The sequence below is a fragment of the Otolemur garnettii genome, unplaced genomic scaffold, assembly GCF_000181295.1.
Source record: "Otolemur garnettii isolate 467f Iridium unplaced genomic scaffold, OtoGar3 scaffold00130, whole genome shotgun sequence".
Lineage (NCBI taxonomy): Eukaryota > Metazoa > Chordata > Mammalia > Primates > Galagidae > Otolemur > Otolemur garnettii.
Window position 1 is genome coordinate 1,848,608 of NW_003852525.1, and position 15,248 is coordinate 1,863,855.

Genomic DNA, 15,248 nt, shown 5'->3' on the forward strand with positions numbered 1-15,248 from the left:
GTTTTTGGCCGGGGCTGGGTTTGAACCCGCCACCTCCAGCATATGGGGCTGGCCCCTACTTCTTGAACCACAGGTGCCGCCCTGACACTTATTTTCTATTGTAGTATATTTCATTTGCATTTTCCTTAGCACAAATGTAATTTTTAAACAAAAATTTATGATAAAAATCACTACAAATACATGCATCCAGATACTACTCATAGTAAAATCTTGATTTATGCTTCTAAATCCAATTCTTTGTTTATGTATTTTTTATTTGTTTTTTGCAAATTATCGTGTTTTACTTAAGCAGCCCATCACTTATAGAACCTTTATTTAAAAGTGTTCCGACCACGGGCCAGGTACAGTGGCTCAGGCCTGTAATTCTAGCACCTAGAGGCCAAGGTAGGTGGATCCCTTGAGCTCAGGAGTTCCAGACCAGCCTAAGCAAGAGTGAGACCCCCATCTCTAACTGAAAAATAGAAAAATGAGCCAGACATCCTGGCATGCCCAGCTTCTGGGGAGGCTAAGGCAAGAGGATCGCTTGAGCCTAAGAGTTTAAGTTTGCTGCCAGCTATGACACCACGGCACTCTACCCAGGGCAATAGAGTGAGACTCTGTCTCAAAAACTAAATAAATAAAAATAAAAGTGTTCCAAGCAAAACACTGTTGAAGGTGGACATTGCTCCAGCCAGTATACTAGTGTTAGATATTTGGAGTTTTTCAACTAATGTCCAGCTGTTTGTTATTAAAATTGGTCCACGTTTTTATGTGACCAGTTTGATGAAAGCATTTCAAATTGTATATAAAACCAGCACGTTGCACCCCATGATTACATTAATGTACACAGCTATGATTTAATGAAAAATTAAGAATAATTTAAAAAATGGTGATTTGCATGTTTAATTGATTTAAAATGGTCAGAAAAAATAAAACACGAAATGATGAGAAATCTAAAACAAACTAAAATAATTACAGATCTATAAAAATTTACAAAAGCAGCAACATGTACCCAAATTGTCCATGTTCAAAACATCAGTAACTGAGACTCAGGTTTCATCAACAAGTATCATGTGGATCAATTTGTTTTCTCGTGTACTGCTTTAGGCAGGTAGCAAAGAAAAGAATTGGGAGAGAAACGAAAGTTAACTTCACAAGACTCTTCTCTCCCGGGAAATGAAATAAATGATTTCTCAAGGAAATAGATTTATAAGGAAGTAAATTGCATTCTATCGCACCCCAGATCTTACTATCTTAACCTATGGGTCTTCACAATTAACCCTTAATAATTAAAAGCTGTGCCCCTTGGTGGACAAGCCCATTATTCTCTCAGGCTAATCCCACTCCTTCTTCTGAAAACAATTGCCCTGTACAAGATACAGCTTTTTTTTAGTATTATCCTGGGATGACTGGATGTGGATTTAGCTTTTGCCTCAAGAAAATATTAGATTAAGTCAAAACATTACATAAAATGAATTCCAAGTTCATGATCTCCTTCAGGCAAATAAAGTAAAATAAAATAAAATAGTTCCCTGGACTAGAATAATGCCCATGCTAAATATTATACCCTGTTGCAAGGATTGATATATTTTAGCAGAAATTTGATAATCAGTTCAATAATGGAAAATAACAAAGAACACAAATATTTAAATATCCAACACATTTAAAGGCTATTAAACCCTCTTTATGAATTTGTAGAAAGAAGATAAAGTCCAAAATTTGATTTCACTCCAAAATTATTAAAATCTCAAGGAAGCCCCAAATTATCATTCTAAATTTTTTTTTCTTTTTTTGGGCAGCTTTTAGCCAGGGTCAGGTTTGAACCTGCCACCTCTGGTATATGGGGCCGGTGCCCTACTCCTGAGCCACAGGCACCACCTAGGGTTTTTTGAGTTTTAATTGTTGTTAGTATTAAGTCCTCAACTAGCTCAGCATTAAACTCATCTGTTAATGTCCTGCCTGGTTTCCTTTTAATATATTTCACACTCTCTTTGCCTGGCCTTAGTGTCCTAATTATACATTTCCCAGCTATGCTATCTGAAGCCATATGCCATCTTGAAACGAACCTCAAAATGACAAGACGTGTCAAGATTATCTTCTGATGTTCCTTTCAAATTTATTCAAATATTTTTACCACTTTTAAAATTTCTTTTTATTTCTTCAATTCTTTTTAGAGGTTGAGCCTTCCCATCATAATGCCAGGCTGGAGCACAGTGGCTACTCACAGGTGCAATCATAGCAGCCTTGAACTCGTGGCCTCAAAAGATCCCCTTGCCTCATTGCCCTGTGTATCTGAAACTACGGGCATGTGTATTTTTATTTCTTACTGCTTTAATGTGTCCCATTCCTAAATGAATTAGTAGCCTGAGTGCTTTTATTATCAACTTCAAACCTGAAGGCTAGCAGAATGCCTCTCCGTGTCTGTATGGATCCGTCTTTCTCCGGAGGATCATTGGTGAAGTTTTGCCTCTTTTCTTCTGTTGGCGTTCTCAGACCCAAATCAATGAAATAATAACTCACAGATGACTATAAGTGCTCAGTGCTCCAAGATGGCAGTTTAGAGACATCTTCTCATCAGCCACACTGGGCAACGTCAGGAGGAGGAGGAACCAGCTGCCTCCCTTGTCTATTCTATCCATAAAGAGCACAGAGAGGGCACAGAGCGACATCAGGACAGCAAAAGCATAAACAATAGGGTGGCGAAGTCAACACAGACAACAGAAGCAGGGGAGTGCAGTGACCCAGGGACAGAGCCTACACTAGGGCACCTGGAGGATTAGGGCTGCCAGAGGCTCTCTTTCACCTGCACAGCCCCTAGTGTGGTTGTACCAGGAGTCAGCCAAATTCTGGGTGGGCCTGTTCCTCTAGGCAGAGAGTGTACTACTGTGAAATGAGAAAGAATTCGAGATCCTAGGACTGTTGGAGGCACAGAAGCCAGAGTGTGGTTTGTCCCTGGCTTCTTTGGGATCTAGCTGGTGCTTGCAACTGGGCTCTCCTTGGATTGATGTGCAAGTGGGTCTGGTGTGGAGTCTGGTCAGCTGGAAATCCCGCTGCCTTCTGTCCTGCCACCCACCAGAGCAAGTCACAGGGGTGAAGTCACTGAAGCCTGGAGTCAGCTGACACTCATGTGGACCCAGGTTGGTGCAGCTTTCCAGGGACTGGCTATCTGCCAAGCTGTGGTTCTGCCTCCTAAGTTCTGGCATCTGTCTTTTGCCTGAGCCCACAGTGCCAAGAACCAGATTGAAGAGATCCCACTTTCCACACAGAACTCTTTGTAATCTCCAGGTACCATCCGGATAACTTAGGCATGTCCCCTACCTCAAAAAAAGTCATATAACACCCTGAACAGCCACAGACCTGGTAAGGATGCCCTGGAATGTCCAAGATACTCTCCAGGCCTGCAGCACCACTCCCCTCCCCCAGGCTCCAACACTTGTGCAGCTACCACCCCCAGAATAAAACAGGAAAACCAGACCAAATATCCATGGCAACCAGCTGAAAACCATCCAGACCACCATGTTCTGAAGCAGCTGTGTTTTATTCCTAATACTGGAGCACCACCTAGTGTTCTTGCTAAAATTTTGTTTAATTCTTCTAGATACCTAAATACATTGTAATTACAATTAAAATACATTTTTCCCTTATGTTATTTCTTGCAGAACACCATAGAGGATTATATTAACTTCAGATATATATTTTCTTTTTTTTTAATTTTTGGCTCATTATTATTACTTTCTTCTCTCTCCCTCTTTCTCTTCTCTTCTCTTCTCTTCTTTTCTCCTCTTTTCCTTTTCTTTCCCTTCCTGTCTCTTTTCCTCTCTTCTCTTCCATCACTTTCTTTCCTGTAACAAAGGGTCATTTCAATGTCAAAGCATGGAAGCAAAGAAGATCAAATGCAATTAGGAAGAGAGAGAAGTAAGTAGAGAAAGAAAATAAAAAAGAAGGAACCACACATGAGGAGGAACCAACAAAAAAACACTGGCAACAAGAAGAATCAGAACAGATTAACTCTCCCAAGGGATCATAATACACAGAAGATTCCAACTATAAATAAATAATGGAAATGACAGAAATAAAATTCACATTATGGATAACAAAAAATGGTGATGGGAATGGAAAGGAGAGTTCCACCAAAATAAAATCCAAAAACTGACCCAAGATGTTAATAAAAGATAAGACAAAGTCTCCATGGCCTGGACAAAACTATAATGGAGCTTAAAGAATCAAAGGAGTCATTCTGGGAACTTAAAAAAAAAAAATAGAACGTTTCAATGACAGATTGAACCATTGAGAAGAAAGAATCTCAGAGCTTGAAGACAAGACTCTTGAGCTAACTTTCATTTAAAGATGTAGAAAAGAGGGGCGTAAATGCAGAGCAATCTCATAGAGAATTATGGGACTGCATGAAGCATGCAGACATATGAACTATGGGACTGCATGAAGCATGCAGACATATGAACTATGGGACTGCATGAAGCATGCAAACATATGAATTATGGGACTGCATGAAGCATGCAGACATATGAATTATGGGTATCGCTGAAAGAAGAGAAGAAAGTCCCGATGGCATGGAAGGCCTGGTTGATAGTATTATAATTAAAAATTTCTCAAGCATCAACAAAGATTCAGATATATACCTAGTAGATGGATATTGAAACCCACGTTCACTCAATTCAAATAAAACATCTCCTAGACATACTGTAATTAATCAGAACAAAGTCAAAATGAAGGAGAAAATTCTACAAGTAGCCAGGCATAAGCATGACATCTAAAATTTCAGCTGAACCTTTACAAGCCAAAAGGGATTAGGTTCCCACCTTCAATCTTCTAAGCAAAGCAACTGCCAGCCTAGGATTCTGTATCCTGAAAAATTAAGTTTCATACTCAGTGGAAAAATCAAATCTTTTACTGACAACTAAATATTGAGGAAATTTGCCTCCACAAGATCTGCTCTGTAGGAAAAACTCAGATAAGTACTATATGCAGATCAAAACAATGGACTACCAGCAAAGATAGTAAGGAACTAAAATACAAAGCCTAGCTTCCACAAAGGCCCACATGGTAAAATAAGGCAACAGATCTCCACATAATAAGGTGAACAGAACTCCACCCTACTTAACAATTCTCTCAATAAATGTTTGTCTTTAATTCTCCACTGAAGAGACACAGGCTGGCTGACTAGATTTAAAACTATAAGCCATGTATTTTCTGTCTTCAGGAAACATATCTAAAACCCAAGGACAAAACAAGACTCAGGATGAAGGATGGAAAGCAATATATCAGGCAAATGGAAATCAAAAAAATACAGGAGTGACAATCTTTTTTTCAAATACAATTGATTTTAAAGCAACAAAAGTAAAGAAAGACAAAGATGGATACTATATACTGGAAAATTGGAAAATGCAACAAGAAGACATTTCAATCCCAAATATTTATGTACTAAACATTAATGCCCCAGGTTTATAAAATGAACTCCACTTGGTGTGAACACAATAACCTACAATATTGTAATAGTGGGCTGAATTATGGTCTGCTTGGAGTATCTGTCTAATTCTGTCAGTGGGGTGTTAAAGGCCAGATTACTGGTTGAAGACCACTGGGCCTTCAACACCCAACTGACAGAATTAGACAGATACTCTAAGCAGAAACTAAACAAACCAACCATATTCTTAAACATGACTCTAGAACAAATGGACTTAACAGGCATATGCAGATTATTTCCCACCAATAATTCTAAGTATAGATTCTTCTCATCAGCTCATGGATTGTTCTCTAAGATCAATCATACCCTAGGAAACAAGTCAAACCTCAAAAAATATTTAAAAAATAGAAACAATACCTTGCATCTTTACATACCATAAAACAATAAAAGTAGAACTCAATTTTAACAGAAACAAACATTCCCACAGAAAGTTATGAAAATTAAACAACCTTTTGCTGAATGATAGTGGGGCCAAGGAGGAGATAAAGAAGGAAATCATTACATTCCTTGAACAAAATGACAATGAAGCCACAAGCTATCAAAATCTGTAGGATATTGCAAAAAGCAGTTCTAAAAGGCACATTAATCACATATAATTCCTGTATCCAGAGATCTGAAAGAGTTCAAATAAAAAACCTAATGAATCATCTCATGGAACTGGAAAAAGCAATCCAATCCCAAACCCAGCAGGAGAAAAGAAATAACCAAAATTACATTAAAACTAACTGAAATTGAGAATAAAGAACCATTCAGAAGATGAATAAAATAAAAAGTTGATTCTTTGAAAACATTAATAAAATTTATAAACCTTTGTCTAGTTTTACTAGAAAAAGAAAAGTAAGATCTTTAATTAGCTCAATAAGAAATGAAAGAGGGGGATATAACAACAGATGCCATGGAGATATAAAAGATCATCACCGAATACTACAATGAACTCTATGCCCAGAAATTTGCAAATGTGAGAGAAATGAGCCAATTCCTGGAATCACACTGAAATAGAACTATGAAATAGACCAGTATCAAGCCCTGAAATTGGAATCACACTGAAATAGAACTGGAATCACACTGAAATAAAACTATGAAACAGACCAATATCAAGCCCTGAAATTGAAACAATAAAAAGTTTTCAGCATTAAAAAGTCCTGGACCAGATCATTTCACACCAGAATTCTATCAAACCTTCAAAGAGAGCTTAGAGCTTACACCTATATTGATAGAATCTATTCCAAAAAACCTATGAAGAATGAACCCTCTCCAAATATTTCTGTGAACCAAATATCACCCTGGTACTAGGAAAGGACATATCAAAAAAAGAAAACTATAGACCAATTTCATTAAAGAATATTGATGGAAAATTTTTACTCAATAGAATCTTAGCAAATGAGCTATACATCAAAAAAGTAATTTATAACCAAGTGGGCTTTATCCCAATGATTTAAGGCGGGTTCCATATGCAAAAATAGATAAACATAATTCACCACACAAACAGAAGTAAAAACAAAGACCACATGATCCCCTCAGTAGACATAGAGAAAGCATTTGACAAAATTTGGCATGCTTTTTAAATAAGAATAGCTATGAAAACAGGCATAGATGGGACATTCCTTAAACTGATAGATACCATCTATGACAAACCCACAGCCAATATCATATTGAATGGAGAAGAACTGAAAAAATTTCCTTTCAGAACTGCAAACAGACAAGTATATCCACTATTACTACTACAATACAATACAGAACTGGAAATCCTAGCCCACACAATCAGACAAGAAAAGTGTATCAGGTTATCCAAATGGGGATAGAGGAGGTCAAACTATCACACTTTACTGATGATATGATCTCATACGTACAAAATCTCAAAGGCTCAACCATAACAGTCCTGGAAGTGATCAAGATATACAGTAATGCCTCAGGATATAAAATCAATATTTGCATTACTAGCCTTCATGTATGCCAACAATGAGCAGGTGGAGAATTGAATCAAAGAGTACCATTCACAATAACTTCAAGCAAAATGAAACACCTTGAAATATATGTAACAAAGTATGTGAAGAATCTCTACAGAAAACTATCAAACACTGAGAAATAGTTGAAGATGTGATAGATGGGAGAACATATCTTGCTCATGGCTTGGAAAAATCAACATTGCTAAAATGTCTACACTACCCAAGGCAATCTACAGATTTAATACAATCTGCATTAAAATAAGAATGGCATAGTTTGAAGATCATGAAAAGATAGTTCTATGTTTTATGTTGAATCAGGAAAAAAAATTCCTGAATACCCAATTCTTATCCAAAATAAGAACAAACTTGGAAGCATCACATTGCCAGACTTCAGGCTATACTACAAGTCTACGTTAAAAAAAAAATAGAGCATGGTACTGACATTAAAATATAGACATAGATCTATGGAATATAACTGAGAACTTAGAGACAAAACCAGCCTCATATCATCATCTGATCTTTAATAAAGCAAACAAAAGCATACACCTGGGAGTAAGAATCCCTGCTTAAGAAATGGTGCTGGGGGAACTTGTTAGCCACATGTAAAAGACGAGAACTGGACTCATGTCTTCACCACTTACAAAACTCAACTCATGGTGGGTAAAAAATTTCAATCTAAGACAAGACATGAAACTACAAAAACTATAAGAAAATGTGGGAAAACTCTGAGTCTCACTGGCCTGTGAGAAGACTTTGTGAAGAAAAATCTATTCACAATTGCAGCAACAACAAAAATAAATAAATGGGACCTGATTAAGTTAAAAAGTTTCCGTATGGCTGAGTACACAGTCAATTAAGTAAAGAGGCAACTTTCAGACAGAGAAGAATGTTGCATGTTACAAATCTAACAAAGGGCTAATATTGAACCTACACAGAACTCAAGAAAATCAACAAGAAATGTGCAAACGACCTCATTAAAAGCTTGGCTAGAGACATCAACAGAATATTTTCTCAGGAGGACAGACAAATAGCCAACAAATATGACAAAAATGCTCATTGTCCCTAATCTCAGAGCAATGCAAATAAAAACAACTTTGACATATCACCTAATTCCACTGAGAATGGCCCATATCATTAGGTCCAAAGCAGCAGAAGCTGGCACAGCCACACAGAGAAAGGAAAACTCAGACACCTGGGTGTGACTGCAGACTGGTCTAACCTTTAGGGAAAGAAGTATGGAGAATCCTCAAAGAAGCAACCTTCCATTTGATCCTGCAATTCCATCACTAGCACCTACCCAAAAGAAAAAATGTCATTTTTCCATAAGGAGATGTTCACTTGAATGGTTGCAGCAGCTCAACTGATAATTGCAAAGATGTGGAAACTACCCAGGTCCCCATCAGCACACGTAGGGATTAATCAGCTGTGCTGTGTCTGCACCATGGGACACTGTTCAGCCAGAAAAAGATGGAGATGTGATATCTTTTGTCACAATCTGGAAGCATTTGGAGAACATTTTCCTAAATAAATTATCACGAGAATGGAGAAATAAGCATTGCATGTACTCAATACCGACCAGAAACTAGTAGATTAACTATAAACCCAAATGAGGGAAAAGCCTCAGTTCAATTCAAGAAGGCGGAAGGAAAGTGTTCAGTAGATTCCCACCGAACGGGTACAATACACGGATATGTGGCACACTTCCTGGTGAAGGTCACAGCTACAACTGGGACTTGACTTTACAAATGCAAAAACCTAACCTAATCATACATATCCCCATATTAATCTGAAATAAAAAAGAAAAAAGTAAGTTCTGAGTGTATCTGCTGGCACATGAACTCTACAGAGAGCTTGGATATCTCTCTTAGTTTTTTTGTTTGTTTTTATCTTTTGTGCTGTCAAAGGTATTTCCAGTGTCTAAAAAGGTATTTTTCAATGAACAAATAAGTCTGTATTTTTATCCCGTCACATGAATCTGGTCTGGGTTCATCGACCTTGCCCCCTTTTAACCACGTCCTCCTACACATCTCCATGCTTATTCAGCGGGCTTGCTGCTGTTCCAAGAGCTAAAATCATTTCCTGAGTTTCATTCATCTAACGTCTTAAATTTCTCTCATGTCTCAACTTTTTATATTCTTTCAGTGCCAACCAATTTCCTACAATAGAGCACCCCAGGCACGAGTTTTCTTTACTAACTTTGACCTTGGCATTCCTGGCCATCTCATCCAAAAGTTTACTCTACCTCATGCAAATGAACGTAATTATTTTTTATGGGAATAGAGCCCCCATTTCCTATGTATCTATTCATCAATAAATATTCACCACTTTTCTGTGGTTGGATATACTCACTGACTCTCAATGTCAACACCCAGAGTCAGAGCTTATATAATTCATAAATCAAAGAGGAGGAATAAGTGTTACCCTTGAAACTACTGGACAGGCCTCATAAATAGAGTAGGTTATCTACAGTGGTCCCCCCCTCTCCTTTGGTCCTGAATACAGCTGATAAAAAGATAGAGTGGAGCCATGATTTTGCCATTGATTTAATATGTCAGCTAATGCTCTGCCCTAAAGTTATAAGGCTAAAACCTTATGCTCTAACACCTGTGCCCCACGTGACACAGAGCTTGCTTTTGAGGTTTCAAGTCATAGCCTGGAGGCTTTGTTGAGAAAATGCAGGAAGGAGAAGGTCTCCCGGTGACCAATGTACACAAAGCCCATACACCACTGTCTTTGCGGGAATATACTCTTTTTTTGAGACTAAAGGACTCCCTTTTCTTGGTTCTCTAATCCCTGGCTCAGCGGTACCTGCCTGGGTTACTTCTGTCATTCAAGGTCAGCCACAGAGGCGTGAAGAGTCACACTGGCTGAAAACAGCCATCCATTTTCCTACCTTTGATAAAAAGTATCTTGAATCTTATCTCTAAGTACTAAGAAACGTTAAACTTCTTTGTTTATCCAACTGATATTTCTTGAACACATTCTAAATGCCTGAAGTCGGCCATAGAAAGGAATGAAATAATATCTTCTGCAGAACTTGAGACCATTCTTCTCAGTGAAAGTATCTCAGGAATGGAAAAACACATGTACTCTCTAATAATTGGGGAACTAATCCAGGGGCACATTTGGGCAAAGAGAGATGAAAGGTTATTGGAAACCATGGGGGGGGGAGGGGTAAAAACCTGCCTATCTGGTACAGTGAACACTGTTCGTGTGGTACAGTTCGTTAGTGGCACACTAACTCCCCCAACTTAATCATTATGGAAGTTATCTATGTAATAAAACAATGGCACTTCCTTAATATTTTGCAAAAACAAAGAAAAAAGATACCAAGCCAAGAAAAGACAGGGAGGGAACTCGGATGCAAGTCACTGAGGGAAGAAGCCAGCCTAACAAGGACGCTCACTACACCATCCCAACTGCATGGCAGTCTGGAAAAAGCAAAACCACACAGACGATAAAAAAATCAAAGGCTGGCTGGGCGCCTGTAGCACAGTGGTTACCGTGCTAGTCACAGACACCGAGGGTGGCAGGTTTGAACCTGGCCCAGGACAGCTAAACAACAATGACAAATAGCCAGGCATTGTAGTCCCAGCTACTTCGGAGGCAAGAGGATGGCTTAAGCCCAAGAGTTTGAGGTTGCTGTGAGCTGTGATGCCACAGCACTCTATCGAGGGTGACATGGTGATAATCACAGTCCCTATCACTGTGACGGTCACTTGTCACTTGCTTAGAGCATTATAAAGGGCTTGAAACTCAGGACAAAGCCTAGCATAGCTTATACAAAACAACGCAGGATAGAAACTCATAATTGGAGCTAAGAAAAAATAAAAAGAGAAGAAAGTAAAGTGCATAGGTCAGTTAGGAGGGTTTTTTTTGTTTGTTTGTTGTTTTGTTTTTGCCTTTTTTGGCCAGGGCTGGGTTTGAACCCACCAACTCTGGTATTTGGGGCCGGTGCCCCACTCCTTTGAGCCACAGGCACCACCCAGTTAGGAGTTATTTTATTTACTATTTTGCTAAAATGGTGGTTCTTTTTCCCTCCACCTTGTTTGCACACATAAACCAAAAGACAGGAAGCCTGAGTAGCGGCAACTCCTTAGAATTAGTGGAGCTGTACTATAGAAAAAGCACTATAGGAAATCATGCACTCTAGGAAATCTTCAGAGTGTAGTTACAACCACTCAGCATGAAATGCTAGCGTGACTAATGTTGTAATAACAATGAAAGTGATAATGAAAATAACACTATTGATAAAGGGTCCCCCACTCCAGGCTGGACAGGGATCCCCCACTCTCTAGGCCCAGGTGAGCTCAGAAATCAGGCCCCCATCTCTAGGCACAAACAGGCCGCCCATTCCAGGCCACACCCCCTGGGCTCTGGGTCATGAACAAAGCAGCCTGAGAAGTTTGGGGTGATCCACCTTGAGTAGGGAGCACACACCCTGATCCCGTCCCCGAGATGATATTGCAAAGATCTAATAACCTTGCCCTAGCAGAGGGGCTGCATTCATTCATTTTGTTAATGCACTCATCAACTTTGAAAAGATGGTTTTCCACCCGCTAAGTCCTGGTCAAAAATACTATATAACCCCCTAGACCAGTGGTTCTCAACCTTCCTGATGCCGGGGCCCGTTAGTACAGTTCCTGTGGGTCTCGACCCACAGGTTGAGAACAGCTGCACTAGATAAAGGGCCCCTGGGGGAAATTTCAAACTTGGGTCTTCCCCTTTGCCAGAAGCTCTGGTACTTTTTACTCCTTCTGTATTCCTTTCTGTCTAATAAATCCTATCTTACCACTGATGTGTGGTCCTTGGGTTCATTCTTCAAATCCCTAAAACCACGGACCTACTGAAGAAATTCCGCTAACACCGTGACCAGGGATGCTGAGGATATAGAAGGTATAAGTCCTAAGAAAGCCACAACTCTGAAGGATTTCACCATCTTCTGGGGAGAAGAGATTTTAACCTCAGGCCTCATGCCTAAGATCAAGTTACTAATCTTGATTTTTCTCTGCATTAACAAATGAATTTTAACTGCATTTCAATTTTAACTGTCATTTATAGGAGGACAATTTTTTTCCAGCAAGAAAGATTAATGCAAGGAAGAAATAACTTAATTTGTGAAGGGCTTTGTAATTCCAAGTTATCCTCAAGTCATGCCTTTCAACCACTCTGATAAGATGTATCCAATACCATGCTTTAAGAGCCAATTAATTTTTAAAGATAGAAAGATTATAAAATAGGCATGTACCTTCCCTGAGAGAATTTTGTTTATTACTTTGCTGGATAGAAAGTCTCAAGGTTAGAATTAAAGGTCTGTCTGCCTTACTATCAAAATGTTAATAAATCTGAAGTCACAAACGATAAATTAGCCTGGACAAAGATGATACTGTTACACAATGGATCACTCCTTGTCTAATCCTCAGTAACGGGGTTTTATTCTGTTTGCCCACACCACCAAGAACTTTTTTCCTTTTTCTTTATTATTGCAATTATCCAAATAAACTCTGACAAAGACTCTCTCTTTTGACCAAAACTTTAGTGAGACTCCTCTGGATTCTCTGACTAGGCCCAAGCTTGAGTTTCCTTTTCTGCCCTTGTGACACTGAAATTCTTTTTCAGTAGGTCCTTGGATTGGGGATTTGAAGAATGAACCCGCCGACCACAGATCAGTGGTAAGACAGGATTTTATTAGACAGAAAGGAATCAGAAAGGAATCAGAAGAAGTAAAAAAGTCACCAGAGTTTCTGGCAAAGGGGAAGACCCATGTCGAAAAATCTCTCTCTAAGGTCTGGGGGTATAGATTACATTTTTGGCCAGGACTTGGTAGATGAAAAACGTCTTTTCCAAGTTCATGAGTGCATAAATAAATGAATGAATGTAGTTCCTCCCCAGGAGGGCAAGGGTACCAGGTCTTTACAGTTTTTGTCTCCCAGAAGGGATTAGGGAGTGCTCCCTACTCAAGGTGGAACCACCCAAAAAACCATCTCTGGCTGCTTTGTTCTTGATCTTGTTAGAGCCCAGAGGGTGTGTCCTGGAAAAGGCAGCCTGTTTGTGCTGGAAGGGGTGTCTGATTTCTGAGCTCACTTGGGCCTAGAGAACGGGGAGATCCCTGTCCAGCCCTGAGTTGGGGAATCCTGTGTCACTGTAGAATCCAGTGTGAGCAAGAGTTCTGCTAAGTCCTTTGGTTCTGCTAAGTCCTTTTGTGGTTGATCCCTTCTGATGGCTCCACCCAGTCCTGTCTTCAGCAAAAATTCTATCAAGTCCGTTTAGTCAGAAATCCCTTATCATTCCTCATCCTTGCTGTTTCTTCTTGGTACTTTTCATCCACTTAACCCCCATTCTGCTGGTGAGTTATAAACCCTTACTACTCCGTACTGAAGTCAGAATTAAGTTCTATCTCAATCCCCTCCTGTAAGACCCCGTGGCAGTGGCCCTTATACCTGTCTCCAAGGGCCCGCTGCACAACTTGAGTGAATGTCGTGGACAATAGTGTTCTCGGACCACTCAAGTGAAATAATTACTGAGAAGCACGGACTGTAGTTCCCTGCTCCTGGTGTATTCACAGGCTGGGAACACTGTCAGTCCTGGGACTGGGCCTCGGTGTAACTCTATGCTCTCACCCTAATGAATTGTAAACTGAAATAATTATAGAGTCCCCTTTTGAGACTCTAGCTAACTTCTACACACTATTTGCTGTTCTTTTACTGGAGCGCATTTCAATAACTTCTCTCATCTTAACATTCTTTTCAAATAGGTAACACGTATTTGTTTTTTGTTTATTTGTTTGTTTTGAGACAGAGTCTCACTTTGTCACCCTCAGAGGGGTCCCGTGGTGTCACAGCTCACAGCAATCTCAAACTCTTGGGCTTCAGCAATTCTCTTGCCTCAGCCTCCCAAGTAGCTGGGACTACAGGCACCCACCACAACGCCCGGCTATGTTTTTGTTGCAGATGTCATTGTTGTTTAGCTGGCCAGGGCCGGGCTCGAACCCACCAGCCTCAGTGTCTGTGGCTGGCACCCTAACCACTGTGCTACGGGTGCTGAGCTAATAACACGTATGTGTTAACATCATCGTCCACTAAATAATACACATCTTTCACAAATTTTCAGTTTATTTTCCTGATTCCATTTGCAACCAAGCCTTGCCCACACAGCAACAAATCACTTTGACATCAGTTTTAAACACAAACTCACCTTGGTTCGACTGCAGGGCTGCTGTGTAAATTTCTACATTTGACTCATGTAAAGAAATTCGAGGTTCCACTAAAAAAATAAAGGAGTAAAAAGGGTAGGGAACTGCAGATAGAGGCCCACAGTGGGACCTTTAAAAAGCTGCATTTTATAAAATGTGGGGACAAGAATTCAAAAATGTAAGTAGAAACAACTGCCATTTGATGATTAGAAGTTCTCATACTTCTGTCTGAGAAAAGCTGAATAAGAGAATTTTGCATGAGGCCAAAAAGAAAAAAGAAAAAAGTGAGATAGTTTTTGTGGTAAATCTATCAATTTTGGTGACAGGAAAGGAGATATGTTATTTGGTCCACTGGACATAGTTACAGCCTTCATAGATCCCGAAGTTTTGGAGATGTGTTCTGTAATGAAGTACTTCAATATAATCTAATTGTCTCAAATGGATTATTCACCCTTTTATATTTGTTGCCTAAATAATCCATACCAAAGTTTATTAGGCAGCTCTAACATTTCATCAAGAAAACAACTTCATAAAAAGGAAAGAATACACCGTGCATTCAGAGGTACAGTTGTCACCTGTGTTAAGTGCGCAGTAATCCATTTAGATGAGAGCTGCTGTACAGTGCAAGCCCGTTATTTGCATAATTAGA